The sequence below is a fragment of the Gordionus sp. m RMFG-2023 genome, chromosome 4 (genome assembly GCF_954871325.1).
Source record: "Gordionus sp. m RMFG-2023 chromosome 4, tfGorSpeb1-WG-v2, whole genome shotgun sequence".
NCBI lineage: Eukaryota > Metazoa > Nematomorpha > Gordioida > Chordodea > Parachordodidae > Gordionus > Gordionus sp. m RMFG-2023.
In genome coordinates this window covers 7381711-7395663 of record NC_088778.1, presented here as the reverse complement: position 1 = coordinate 7395663, position 13953 = coordinate 7381711, and the positions used below count along the sequence as shown (strand labels likewise).

General features: G+C 27.2%; 1 non-coding gene across 1 annotated transcript; it reads right to left on the bottom strand.

The window, feature by feature from the left end:
* Window positions 1-5409: 5409 nt before the first annotated feature.
* On the bottom strand, window positions 5410-5496 carry Trnastop-uca (transfer RNA opal suppressor (anticodon UCA)). Its single transcript has one exon. It is a non-coding gene; the product is annotated as a tRNA-Sec (tRNA).
* Window positions 5497-13953: the final 8457 nt, after the last annotated feature.

The following is a 13953-nucleotide window of genomic DNA, read 5'->3' as shown; positions in this document are numbered from 1 at the left end:
TATTTTTCTGGATAAAATACTGAGTTAGCTGTTTTTAAAAATCAGCTCAAAACGAGCCTTTTAACCAAACATTTGTACCGCCCCGTTTTTAATAATTTAATCTTAAAATCCCACATTTTATATAACGCGTTTTGGCATAATAAATTTCGAATTTGTCGAACTTTTATTATATTTCTACATAAATTACATCTCCCTTCATTTCAATATTAGTCATATTTTTACAAGTCAAATTTTAAAAAATTAGATATTCAATTTTTTATATCTTTATTCAGAAAATTACATAGCTTTTCTAATAATTCCATTTAATTAAGGCCTTATTTTTCAGTTAGTGAATTTTATTTAAAAACTGTGTCCATTTTTAATACGAATTAGATTGCGAGAAAACGTTATGTTAATTTTAAAGTAACTTTATTTCTGAAAAGGCACACCTAAAAAAAGCTATGTTTAATATATTATTAGAATTTGCCTGAATAAATTTAGCAAATGAATTTTTGGAATAAGAAGAATATTTCATTTCTTCCCTTCTAATTACAAAGATTTTGACAGATTTATCAGAGATTCTGAAGTGTGAGAACTGGAAAGGAGATAAAAACATTATTGCGTTGCATCATCCCCTAGGAAAATAGGTTTTTAGTTTATTAATCTAATTCATAGAAATTTATGACAAAAAAGAATAAATTAAATGTTTTATACTCATTTCATGGTAGCCAATTCCGACGTTTTTCAAAAGGTGTTCAAATGTAAATCAACTGAGACTGCTCATTATGGAGTTAAAGGAAGAAAAAAAAAATTAGTTTATCAAATTTTACAAAAAATTATATCATCTTTAATAATCGGATCAAATATAACAAATGTAAATATTGCATAAAATACTTATTTACAATTATATCTAAACGCTGGAGTGTGACCAATATCTTCAAAGGGCTTTAAAATTATAAAGATTGAATATTATATTCGATTAGAGCTAATATATAAAACAATTAAATTTTAAAATTGAAGTATTATAAACTTTTGAGGACTAATTTAATTAAAGCCGATTTTACAATGGGATCTTATATTTTAATTCCACTTTAAAGATTTATATTAAAATTGAGCATAAAAAATAGTAAACCAATTGTATATTATATTTTTATTATATTTTCATCTAATAGGGGAAAATAATATAAATGAATGATATCAATTTTCTTACAAATTTTAAAGCATTTTTTAAGCTAATTTTTTTTTTCTTTAAAAAAGGATAATAATTATAAATATCCGATAAAATGCATTAAACTTAAAATATTCAGTCACAACATAATTGAAGTTGCTACTCCTAGCACGAGGGACAATAAAAACACGCATACATAAAGTGGTATAAATTTATTATGGTTAGTCAAATCGGAAAGAGACATTAATAGATCTTTACTGTAATCTTGTTTTTTAACACATTCCAGCACACAAAATATTTGATTTTGAACTTTTTCGTACAATATTAGCAACTCGCTCACGTGACTACGGGATACCAAAACTTTATCATTTGTTTCGGTCAACTTTGTAGGCTCTAAATTATTATCAGCGGAGTATGGCTTGGGCTTAGCTGACTTTTTCTTCTTAAAATGTTTAGCCGATTTCTGCCCATGTTTCCTAACCTCAGTATCTCTATGGTGCCCTGAAAGTTTTTGCTGGATTTCTATAACTTGGTTCTTTAGATGTTTGTCAACAGCTGCTAATTTCTTCTGATTTATCAAATTTTCCCAAATTTCCTCTTGCTTCTCGTTTATTTCATCCATTGTCATAAGATCTTCTACACCCCTACTAGTTTTAAGAACTATAGGTAAATTTTCTCCATCTCGATGAGAAAAATTTTCAATGATTGCCTCAAAATCTGGAGAACGTATTTCAACTTTCATAGGAGAATGGCATGGGTGTGCCTCCTCGACTAATTTATTAAAATCGCTTTTGGCGTGAATTAATGTTTGGTGGAGATCTGATCTCACGGAAACATCTTTTACGACCCCTTTGTTATAAAATGATGGATTAATTAAATTGGGATAGTTGATATAATTTGGGTTGAGATTAGGAAAATTGATTGTGTTGAGATTAGGGTAATTGATATTATTTGTGTTAAAATTAGGATTCGGAGAGAACCCGTAGGGAACTTTACAAACCGAGCAAGCGTCAACCCGCTGAGTGATAGTTTTAATGGTTTTTATCATGGGATTTCTACAATGATAACAAAAAATAGCATTGTTCTTTAATCCATCGCCTTGTTCTCTATTAGATGGCTTGAATGATGTCTCGCTGACGTGATCTAATTTCGAGTCATTTTTATTCGCATTCAAAAGATATTTAGGAAACTCTTTAAGCGCATCACCATGAGTTTCGGGCAGATTTTCATCCGAAGGGGAATCAAAATGAACATTTCTCGGGGAATTCACACAATGGTATTCATTTTCTAATTCATCGCCTTCTTCATTTATTAGCATTGATTGCGAGCCTTTTGCTTCCTCTTCACATTCAAAGTTTATCAAAACTGGTTGAAGTCTGTTAATAATAGTTGATCATTGATTCATAATTAATTTTAAATATTTATCTATTCACACCATTGAATATTCCCGCGTGATATGTTAATAAAACAAAGAAATATATAAACGTTTACCTTTTCACTATTTTAAATGCATCCGTGTTCCGGTGTATTACTTGGGAATCATATTGAGATTTTACATATCCCCTTATTTTAATGTCATGTTTCAACATCTCCATATATTTGTCCATATCCGTGCAAGGTAACAGACATATCTAGATAATTATTTTCAATGATGGGGATTATCCAGTTGTTTACACAATATACTTATTTTGTCGCGGAAGGATGAAATATTTAATGGGTTTATACTTTATATCGAATTGTAAAAACTAATTAGTCACCAATTTGTAATATTAAAATTTAGCCCAGAATTTATAAATTATTATTCTCCGTTTATAAATAAACTGTTATCTACACGAGTAGCAAAAAAAAAACTTTTGAAATGTATCACTTATTTTATTTAAAAGTCATTCAATATAATTTTTATTTTAGTTAAAAAAATAAAGTGTAAAACTTGAATTTGAACATTCTTCTTGGATTTTATTGTACCATTATCGGGTGTAACTCTCAAAATTTCATCATCGTACAACTGTATTTCAAAATATATATCAAACAAAGATTCATTCTTCAGTTCCAAAAAAGTAGAGTTTATGATGTTAAAAGGACCAGTGAATTCCACGTACCTTTTGGGGTTTAATTTCAACAAATTATTTATTTTCTTTTGCATAAATTGATGCCTAATTAAAATAATATGCTATTTTTTATAAAGCTTATTAAATCGCAACAATTGGCAATGTATAATTTGATCTTAATTTACATTAGATTAATCATTATTTATTAAATAATTAAAAGCAATTACGTGATCGAGTTTAGGATTTCTTTTCTTAATATTACTGACTTAATACAATATACAATTATATATATATATCTGTTGGTTACCTAATTATTAATTAATGATATATTAATAAAAATACAAAAAATGAATAATTTTCAAAGCTATACATTACTCTAAAAGGTTCTGGAAAACCTTTTAGGAATATTTTAAAACTGATAGTACCAATTTTTTTACTCGCATAGCAGGGTTGCGACCCCTTCCCCTCCCCCCCATCAGCAGGAGTTTTCCACGATTTTTTCTCAAAACTTCTTTTCCAAAACTCCCGCAATTGAAATCTCCCGCAGTTTCTAAATTTCTTTCACTTTAAAATTTTTAGAATTTATACATTTTTATTAGATAATAAATAATAATTTTTTAGAAAAAATATATATTTAATGAATATATTCTCATTTGATTCTGAGACAATATTTATGAAATATTTTAATTCAGATCATCTATTAAAGAAGTGATTGAATTTTAAGATTTAGCCGAATGGTATAATCGGCATGGTGTGATTTGTTACGTAATGTCCCCTTTAAATAGTTAACACTAATATCTGTGAATAAAGAATTTTAATATTTGTTTATCCTATGAAAAAATATTTTCTAAATAAATATTATAAAAGTTGTTCCTTTATATTCGAAAATGAATTGGCGGTGGCATATTTTGGCATTGTTTCATATATAAGGAGTTTACTACATTCTGCCAATATACAATTGCAAAGATTCGTTATTAATTAAAGTTAATGGTGCAACTCTGTTATACAGCTTAAGATAGATAAAATAAATTAGAGTGAAATAAAAGAATTTTAAAAAAAACGAGACTGTCAAACAGCATTAAATATCAAAAATAAATCTACTTACCTAATCAGCCTAAAAGTATAAAAAAGCAAAAAATAGGAAAAATAACAATGCGCTTAATATTTAAAATCAGGGCTGTGACTTCTCCGTCTAAAAAAATGGTTCAAGTTTAGGTTCTGGTTCGGTAAAATATCTCTGAATCAGGTTCGGGTTAATGTGGGTTTAGGGTTCGTGGTCCAGGAAAAAAAATAACTGAATATAAGTTTTTTTTTGTAAACTTTATTTTACTATATTTAGTCCTTACCATAAAAATAATTTATCATTATTAGAATATAAGCGAATTATCATGATTTTCTATATCGAGATGCTAAAATTATAATATAAATTTTTTATGACTAACTTTGACAGTTGCAATTTCCATTTAATAAAGCTATTTTTCCTTATGATTATTTCTTTGGATTCTTAAATATTATTATATTATAAATCATCTATCATGAAAAAAATGTACAAAATATACTGGTATAATTATAACCCAAAAATGTTTTTATTTGAAAAAATTATTTGTTTTAAATAATTTACAAGCTTTTTTGTATTTAATCTTAATATAGATTTTTATACGGTGGGTCTATTTATCGCTCGGTTGAAAATATGGCTCGGCTAAGAAATGTCGTTCGGCTAACCATATAATAAACTATTTATAACTAAATATCACCGGTTGAGAAATATCGCTCAGCTAACTACATAATAAATCTTTCATTATTAAATATCACCAGACTGGGAAATATAGCTCGGCACACAATAAATCATTTATAATTATAATAATTTTCAGTGTTAAATTTGTTTTGGCAATTATTAAAACAAGTGTATTCTTGATTAATAAAGGTAGTAGTGTTGTTTAAACGTCTATTTATAAACAGAAAACCCAATATTATAGCCAAAAAATATTAAGCAAGCATGATTTTGCTCAGTAATGGCAGAAAGGTGTGGATATCCATTAACAGAACCTAGAGGCTTGCATAATTTGGCTAAAATTTTAATTTTAAAATGGCAAATTTACCAAGATTATTACAAAATTAAAAAACAGATGAGCAATATATGCTTCTATTATCTGAAAATATTGTTTAAAAAAAAATAATGGAAGAGGATTTTCATTTTTTAATATTAGAAAAAACCGCCGAGAAGGTGGAATCGAACCACTTCGCCGCTAAGCGACTACAGGTTTGAAGCCTGCACCCCAGACCACTGAAGCTCGTCTCGGCAATAAAAAGTTGATATTTATATTATATAAGTAGTTAAAATATGAAATGAACAATTATATTTTTTATTATATTAAGAAATTCATAATATTATTGTATATTTTATGAATAATGTATTTTATATGCACATTAACATAATTAATTTAAAATAATATATTTATTTTATTTTAAAAGAGCATATACTTCAAATAATTATTATATATAACATTATTAATACTCATAATATAAAATATAGTAAATAATAATTAATATGTAATAAATCCACTACAACATGTCAAGAGAATATTTAATTTGTATTATAGCAATGTAGTGTTAAAAACATAATGAGAATTTATCAATGATTAATATATGCTAATTAAATATATAGTGTTAAAACATTCATAATGAGAATTTAATGATTAATATAGGCTAATTAAATAGTTATATTGAAGCAAATATTCTTGGTAGGTTTAAAAAATCAATATATATACACTGGGTTTAGTAAATTTTTTATACAGGCTTGAAAATAGCTATATTTGCAGGTATGATGATATATATAAAATTTCAATTTTTATATTTTTAAGATTTAACTTCTATTTGTCAGAATATTTAACTATACAGGCTTGAAAATAGCTATATTTGCAGGTATGATGATATATATAAAATTTCAATTTTTATATTTTTAAGATTTAACTTCTATTTGTCAGAATATTTAACTTATTTTTGAATTTTACTAAAATCTATCTTATATATTATAATAAGGAATAGTTTTAATTTAAATATAAAATGCAAAAAATTCAGGACTGCTCTGGATTTGAAAATTTTTCTCCTTGCTACAATCTAGAATTTTTAAATTGTATAGTCCAGTCTAAATATTTAATATTTTGTTATTTTAAAACATTTTAATCTTGATTAGTTTAGGGGAGTGGGTGGGGGGGGGATAGAGACCTGCAATGGCAAGCTTAATACAAATGTCTGCTATGGATTTCAAAAGAAATTCATCCTCTTAATTATCTAAAAAAATATTTAATTCGTCTGCCAAATATTTAGTTTAAAAATTATTTGATTATTGGATTTGGGTTGGCTCTTTAGTTAATTTAACATAAAATGTTTTAAACCCATCTAGATCTACCCAATACTCGCCTAATGTTTAAATTATATAGACGGAGTGTATCAGCTGCTGAGTAAATTAAATATTGAATGATTCGTTAAATAATTTCTAACTGATTAATTGATTTTTTTGGCCTACTCTGGTAGTGTTGTTTTAAGATTTAGCCAAAATAATATAATATTATGTAAGCCTCAAGATTTAGCAAATAAATGTCCAAACCTTTCTGCCAGCTATGAACAGAATCACCAGGCTTATACAATATTATTTTGGTTATAACCTTAATTTGTCTAAAAAATCGACCCGAATCGGCCTTTTTAACAATACTATATTACAGGCCATATGCCATAGTGCAGCTGTTTTTTTTTCAACGGGAGAGAGGGGAGCACACTTTCATTTTCCTCCAAAATAGAAAATAAATTTAATCTTTTTCAGGGACTTTTGCCCCATCCCGCAATGACCTAATTTCCGGTCCAGCCTGCAAATCCAATTTACTCCAAATATTTTATCTGCATACATAAGAGTTTTCTGGGAGAAAAAAATATTTACCACACCCGTTTTACTGGGCCTTAATTATCTTGGCATCGCCTTAACTAATGTTGCTAAAACGCTAAATTTGAGCCGATTTTAAATACGTCTAGCCTCAGAAAAATATTGCCCTAAACTTCGAGATTTGGCTAATAGATGTCCAAAACTTAGTGCCTTTATGAGAAAATCTTCAGTTGCTTAATATTTTTATGGATAAAATATTGAATTCGCCGTTGTAAAAAATTGGCTCCTAGCTTTTAACAACACTAGCCATAGGTTGTTCCCTGTGAAAAATAAACGGTTAACTTAGATTTGCGAATTGGCCAGTATCGCTTTAAATTTTAACTAAACTAGTTATGCGCATCGTCCTTTTTTATAAAAAATAATTTGTTTTACCTCCAGAATGAATAAGAAAATTCGGTTGCTATTGGATACAAAATATTTTCGTTATAATTTAAAAATCAACCTCTAAAAGGGGAAATCATATTTTGAATTTGTTCATTTTAGGGATTTACCAATAACTGGAGGCAACACGTCTAACTACAGTCTGGGCCAAGAGTCAATGTGGGTTCGAGCTCAAATGTAGGGAAATTATAAATAGGGCTACAAAGAATATTATTCTGTTAATAAAAAAAATATTTTTTCAAGGTATAAGCTAAGCTATATCGCCTGATATGTTCTAAAATTAGCATGGATGACATTGCTAAAATATTTTACCGAAATAGGGTCTAGACTAGAAGTAATTTTGTTTAAGATAAGGCCACTAATAGGTTTAAAAATATATAATTCAAAAAGGTTAAAAAAATTAATAATCGCTTTGTTCTTGGCAAATTTTTAACCTGCTAAAAACATAGCGGAGCTGGATATGTATCCGAAAAACTATCATGACAACTTTAGTTTTTATTTATTTGAAAATATGGATAAATTTTTAAGAAAGCACATTCTTAGCCTATTTTCTTCGCACGCCTCTGTAGATTAAGCTTAGCCCAACTATTACAATACATAATTATGATCTAAAAATAGTCGATTTGGAAAATGCAGGAGGGTAATCGCAATTGGGAAAACATTTTGTTGCTTACAAAACCTCGTCAATCATACCACAACAACTTACAAAAGTATATTTTTTTTGACAAATTTTTGACTCTATTTTAAAATATATTTCCCATTTTTTTAAATCTTTGAACAACAAATTTTAATTATAATTCTTTATTATGAGATATCTCCAGATTTTACAACTCACATCCTTATAGACCAAAAGAAGAATCATGGGAAATGTATAATTTCTTTACTTACTTTTTTTATAACATTCCAACCAGATTAATTATAATTTTAAAATTATATATTATTTCAAGAAATCTAAAAATTAATTATTTCTTAGAAAAACTATAACAATTTTGGACAATAAAAATGTATAATAAAATATAAATGGTTGTTAACTATATTAATAATAATAAAAATAATAGTAGTATATATATTCTTTTAGCAAAAGGATATGTCGTTCAGATGCTATATTTTTCCACTTCTTTCCAAAGCCAGAAGAAATGTATAGACGTTATAGGGTTTATTTTCATTTATTGTCTTGTTTCTTTACAAATTCACTATATTAATGTATAAAAATTTGGGGTGGGCTTTAGAAAATATCATAAAAATAATAATTATTTTTTCTAACAAAAAAAAGAGGTAATATCCATCGGCTTAATGCGAATTTTATCAAAAGAACGATACATAAATGCGATTTTTTAATAGTCCAAAATAATTGTATTTTTTTTAATAATTGTCATTAATAGATCCATAATTGCTTATATCCTTCTTCTTTTAAGAAATATATAATCATAGTTTTAGGTCCACAAACCTTTTTATTTATTTTTATAAATTTTTATTTTCAAAATTAATAATTATTATTTAGCTTTTGATTTAGATACAGTAAATTTACATTTTAATTAATTTAAAATCTTTAATTTTTTTCCCCTTATAAATTAGGAATAAAAATATGCTCAATAAACTACTTATTAGCCTTTTTCTATTGGTAACTCAAAAAAGAGTCATCAATTTCGCTCTGGTTGCTTTTGTTCCAACCGAATCCCAACAGATTCCCAATATAAGTAAAAATTTAATTCTTGGATCTTAAAAAAAATATATAACCTCTCTCTAATTTTTATTCTTTTTAAATTATACTAAGTGATATTAGCTATTTTTTTTTTAAATTGAATTTGGGGTAAAAATATAAACAAAGCATTTTTAAAAATTCACGAAATTTTTTTTTGAAAAGCCAGTGTGAGGCAGGGATTTATTTGAGGGGACTGACCCATAAATATAAATATGATAAAATTAAGGCCCAAATAATCAACACATGTTTTTATATTATAATATATTTATATTAAATTAAGATTATGATACTCGGGAAATTTATAGGACCAGACAGCCGAACCTTTCATCCCACATTATGTGTCTAATCTTGAAATGTAATTATAATAAATCCTTTAAAAAAAATATGTTTATTTGATTTATAAATTTAAGGTTTGGCTGTATGGGTAGCTTTATTATAATAAATACTTAATGTGTTTTGTCTATTAATAAATGCATTTTTTAAAAAGTTAAACTAAACTTGTATCTCGCCTTATTAAGATATTACATTTTTGTATAGCAGAAATCAAATTTCTAAAAAAAAATATAGTGTACAAAATCTTTTAAAAATATTATTTTTATATATGATTTCTCAGGTGATACCAAGCATACAAGGACCAATTACCATCAACAAACTATGCAGAAAATTGATTTTAACTCAGACTCTAATCCAATTGAATTCAAGAACGTTGATTATAGGTTCAAAATGAAAAAGGTCAACACAATTTCACCAATCATTCCTTCCACTTATATCACCATATCCAACACATTAGCATTGGGCACCCTGGTGGATTTAAAAGAAAGCCATGGCTTGAAACGATTATTGAAAACATCGTCAAATACTTATATTCAATACCAAGGCCAAAATAATGGCAACAAAAAGACAGCGAGAATATTATTCGATTGTTCACCAATCGAACATAATTTTAAAAAGATTTTAAAGTGTCCTCGCAAGTCAATTGATAACTATGGCTACTCTAATGACTACGATGATTCACATAGAAACAGTTATGTCTCTTCTAATGAATTTGACCAAAATGTGCCATTTTGGAAGAGAGGGGATATCGTTTTATATCTCGGTAGTCAAGCTGACAAAACTAATTATAGAATGCCCACGAATTATCCAAGAACTCTTAATAAAGTGTTAAACATCATGATGTTGGTAGATGTACGGCCTCATTTAACCAGAAGATTTAATTGCCTGATGGAAGCGCTTAGAGTAAATAGATTTATATGCGGTACCTAAATGAAAACTTAAACGGGGGAGTGAAGGGGGTGGGGTGTATCCATAGTTTTTCAGTGGGTAAGAAGAGAAGTATAGTTGGGTAATTTCCAAATGTCTACTAATTCGGCTCAATCTTCAGAGGCTTGCCAGAGAAAATTCTTTAACATTAAGGCGTTTTAATTTTTATTAGTTTCTTCTAAATTTGAGCTGCTATCTTTTTAACAAAAACCCCAAGGCCAAAATGAGAGTTTTCGGCTAATAACTTGGTTAAGCCGGCTAAAAATTTGCTTAAACGGCTAAAAATATAGTAATCAACTATAGTAAGAAGTAAGAAAACGGGAAGGGAAAAGGAGATAGGCTTGTTTTCTCCAAATTATTTTATCTCGTGAAGTTGCCTTTATCACAGAATGATTGATAGTTTATTTAAACAAAACATTTATAGGTGGCAATTACGTTTTTAAATTGTATATATGTATATAACAAAAATCAAGAACGTGATTTATTCAAATTTTAATGCTATAAACATTCTTTATAAATAAGGAATCGATAGAAGTAATTGATTGTTCCTTCGAAATCGGCACCAGATCGAAAGTTAGCATTTTGCCATTCGGTGGTAACACTTATGAGTGGATCGTCCCGATTAAATCAGGCATTTCTATAGACTTTATAAACACTCGTATCGAACAATATAACCATAACCAGAGCATGCGTACTATACATTACAAGAAACAATATCACGAGGATAACTTATGTAGTACAACTTAATAAAATTAAAATTTTCTGCAAAATAAAATATTTAAAATTTGGTCAACATTAGAATACTCGATATGGTGAAAAAAATATTATTGCCTTTCATTTTTTTAATTTTCAAAAACCCTTTTTAGTCTCGATTTCAAAAAAGGAAATACTCGTTTATGTTTTTTTAGGAAAATTGACTAATCATAGGTTCATTAAATTATAAGGGTGATAAAATAATCCTAAATTGATTGCTTTAGTATAAGTTCCATATAAAGCCTTGATGAAGCGTGATGCGTAAATTTTGTCCGATTTTTATGACATAAATAATTGCACAAGGGGGACTTTATAGAGGAACATAACATAAAAATTTTACTTTTTGGATCGCAATCTACAATAAAAAAATAAAATTGATTCAGACAGAACTGCGAACTCGATCTGTAAGTCAGGGTTTATTGGGCTAATTTTGCAGGCAACCAAAATAAATCCAAAAATAAAAAGCTAATAAAAAACAACCATTTGATTTATTCCCTTAATTGTTTTTCTTTCTAACACAGGCGGAGGATCTAAATTGCAAATAGCATTGATGGACATTATGTCGCGATTTCAATTTGATATACAGAATTCCAATTCTTTCGCATTCAGTAAAAATTACGGGCTAAATACCAATCTGATCCCCAAAACGCAGGAAAAGAATATTTTGGTCTTATTCACAGATGGAAAGTTTCAGGATTCGGAGCTTGAAGATATCACTCACATTATAGAGAGCCTGAAACAAAGTTAGAATGCTTTGTTTTAAACATATTGAAAGATCTTATACTCACAAATAACCTTTTTTTTTAATCAAATCATTTCCCACTTCGTATTCCTATAAAATTTGTTTAAAAAAAATTCACCAAATTAGCACAAGAGATTTTGATCGAAGTTTATATAACATACAATATTATAAATAGGATATTATATAAAGTATTATAATTCTTTTGACGATCTCATATTTTATTTGTTAATTTATTTATGAAAGATTTTAATATTCTAATCTCATAAATAAAATATATACAGGGTTTTCCATACAAAAAATTTTAAAAAAAGTCCGTTCATAAAAGAAAAAAAATCCCAATTTTTTTAAAAAAAGTCCAATCAGACAAGGAAAATGGTCAATCAAATAAGAAAAAAGTCTGATCTGTCAATCAAAAGAGGAAAAATACTATTCAAAAGATGAATTTTTGGTTGTTTTTAATTTTTTTCCTATCTCTTAATTTTATGCCCCTTTTAATATCTTTTTTTTGATTTTCTCTTTCACTCCTCGTTTTAAATCATTCCTTATTCATTCTTTATTTCATTGGGATTGCCAGGAAAATTCCACATGCCAGGGTTTGTAGCCCCCAGATTTTAAAAAAATTGATATGTTCCAGCCCGAATTTCTAGATTATGTATTTTAATTCTATCAACGTTTAATATTATGGTTAAAAGATTTAATTTATAATATAGCGTGGATCAAAATTTAAAAAGGGAAAATGATTTAAAAAGTGACAAAAAAAATATATAACTGAAATTAAAACTTCCCAATTGAAATTAACGTTAAAAAAATTAAGAAAATTACAAAAATAGGTTTAGGACATAAAACTAAAAACTCCGTAAAAAGTTAGTAAAAAAATTAAGAAAAAAATTAAAAATAACTTAAATTAAAGAAATGACAAATTTTAAGAATATTTTTTTGATTGTAACTTTTCACTTCCCAATATGGGACTTTTTCCCTTTTGATCAGGCTTTTTTCCCCTTAAATCGGACCTTTTTCTTTTTTTGATCGGACTTTTTCCTTTTAATGAATGGGAAAACCTGTAAATTAATGAAATTTCAAGAAAAAAATATTATTAGGACGTCAAGCACCATATTCTAAAACAAGATACTTCATGAAACGTATAATTATATATTCAACGATTTTTTTAAAAAAAATTAACTAAATTTTAGACTTCAATATGCACGTTGAGTCGGTGGTAATATCAGATAAATACGATTATTCCAATCTAGAGAGGCTCGTATCAGAACCCAAAAAGGACAATTTGTATTTTTATGACAAATGTAATTCTGACCAGTGTCGCGACATTTACAACAAATAATTTGTTTTACATTTTTTTTTTGTTTATTTTAGTTTTTATGTAAAAGTATATAAATTAATTTTAACTGATTTCCAGTCAATTTTTTTAATAAATAAAATAATTTATTGTCTACTTTTATTAGAGGTGATTCTTATTTATAGAGTATAGTTGGGTAAATATTTTAAAAACCTACAAACACAAGTTTTTACTGTAAAGTATAACCTCAGTCTGGAATTTTTTTTTTAGAAAAGATAGATAAAATTTGAAGAAAGAGGGGAAAAAATTAACTAGTCCTATCTTAATGCTTAGCGCATTTCCTTCGACATGCGCATTCTGTAGATTGAGCCGAATTGTTCGCCGATTACCAAACTATATTTTTGAATAAAGTGATAGGATAATGAATAATATAAATAAATGATTTGCCCTAACTATCATCGTAAATTTGTCCACTTTTCTGATTGATTCATTTAATAATTGTAAATTAGGATTATATCTTAAATATTGTTAATATTGCTTGATATTATCTGATATATTAAATAAATGCATAACTCTATAATAATTGCCTGCATAAAATAAGTATCTGGACGAAAATACGATCAAAGTAGGCTCTCCCAAAAAAATGAATTGTTTTATAACAAAAAAAAAGATACGCCTTAAAAGATTTG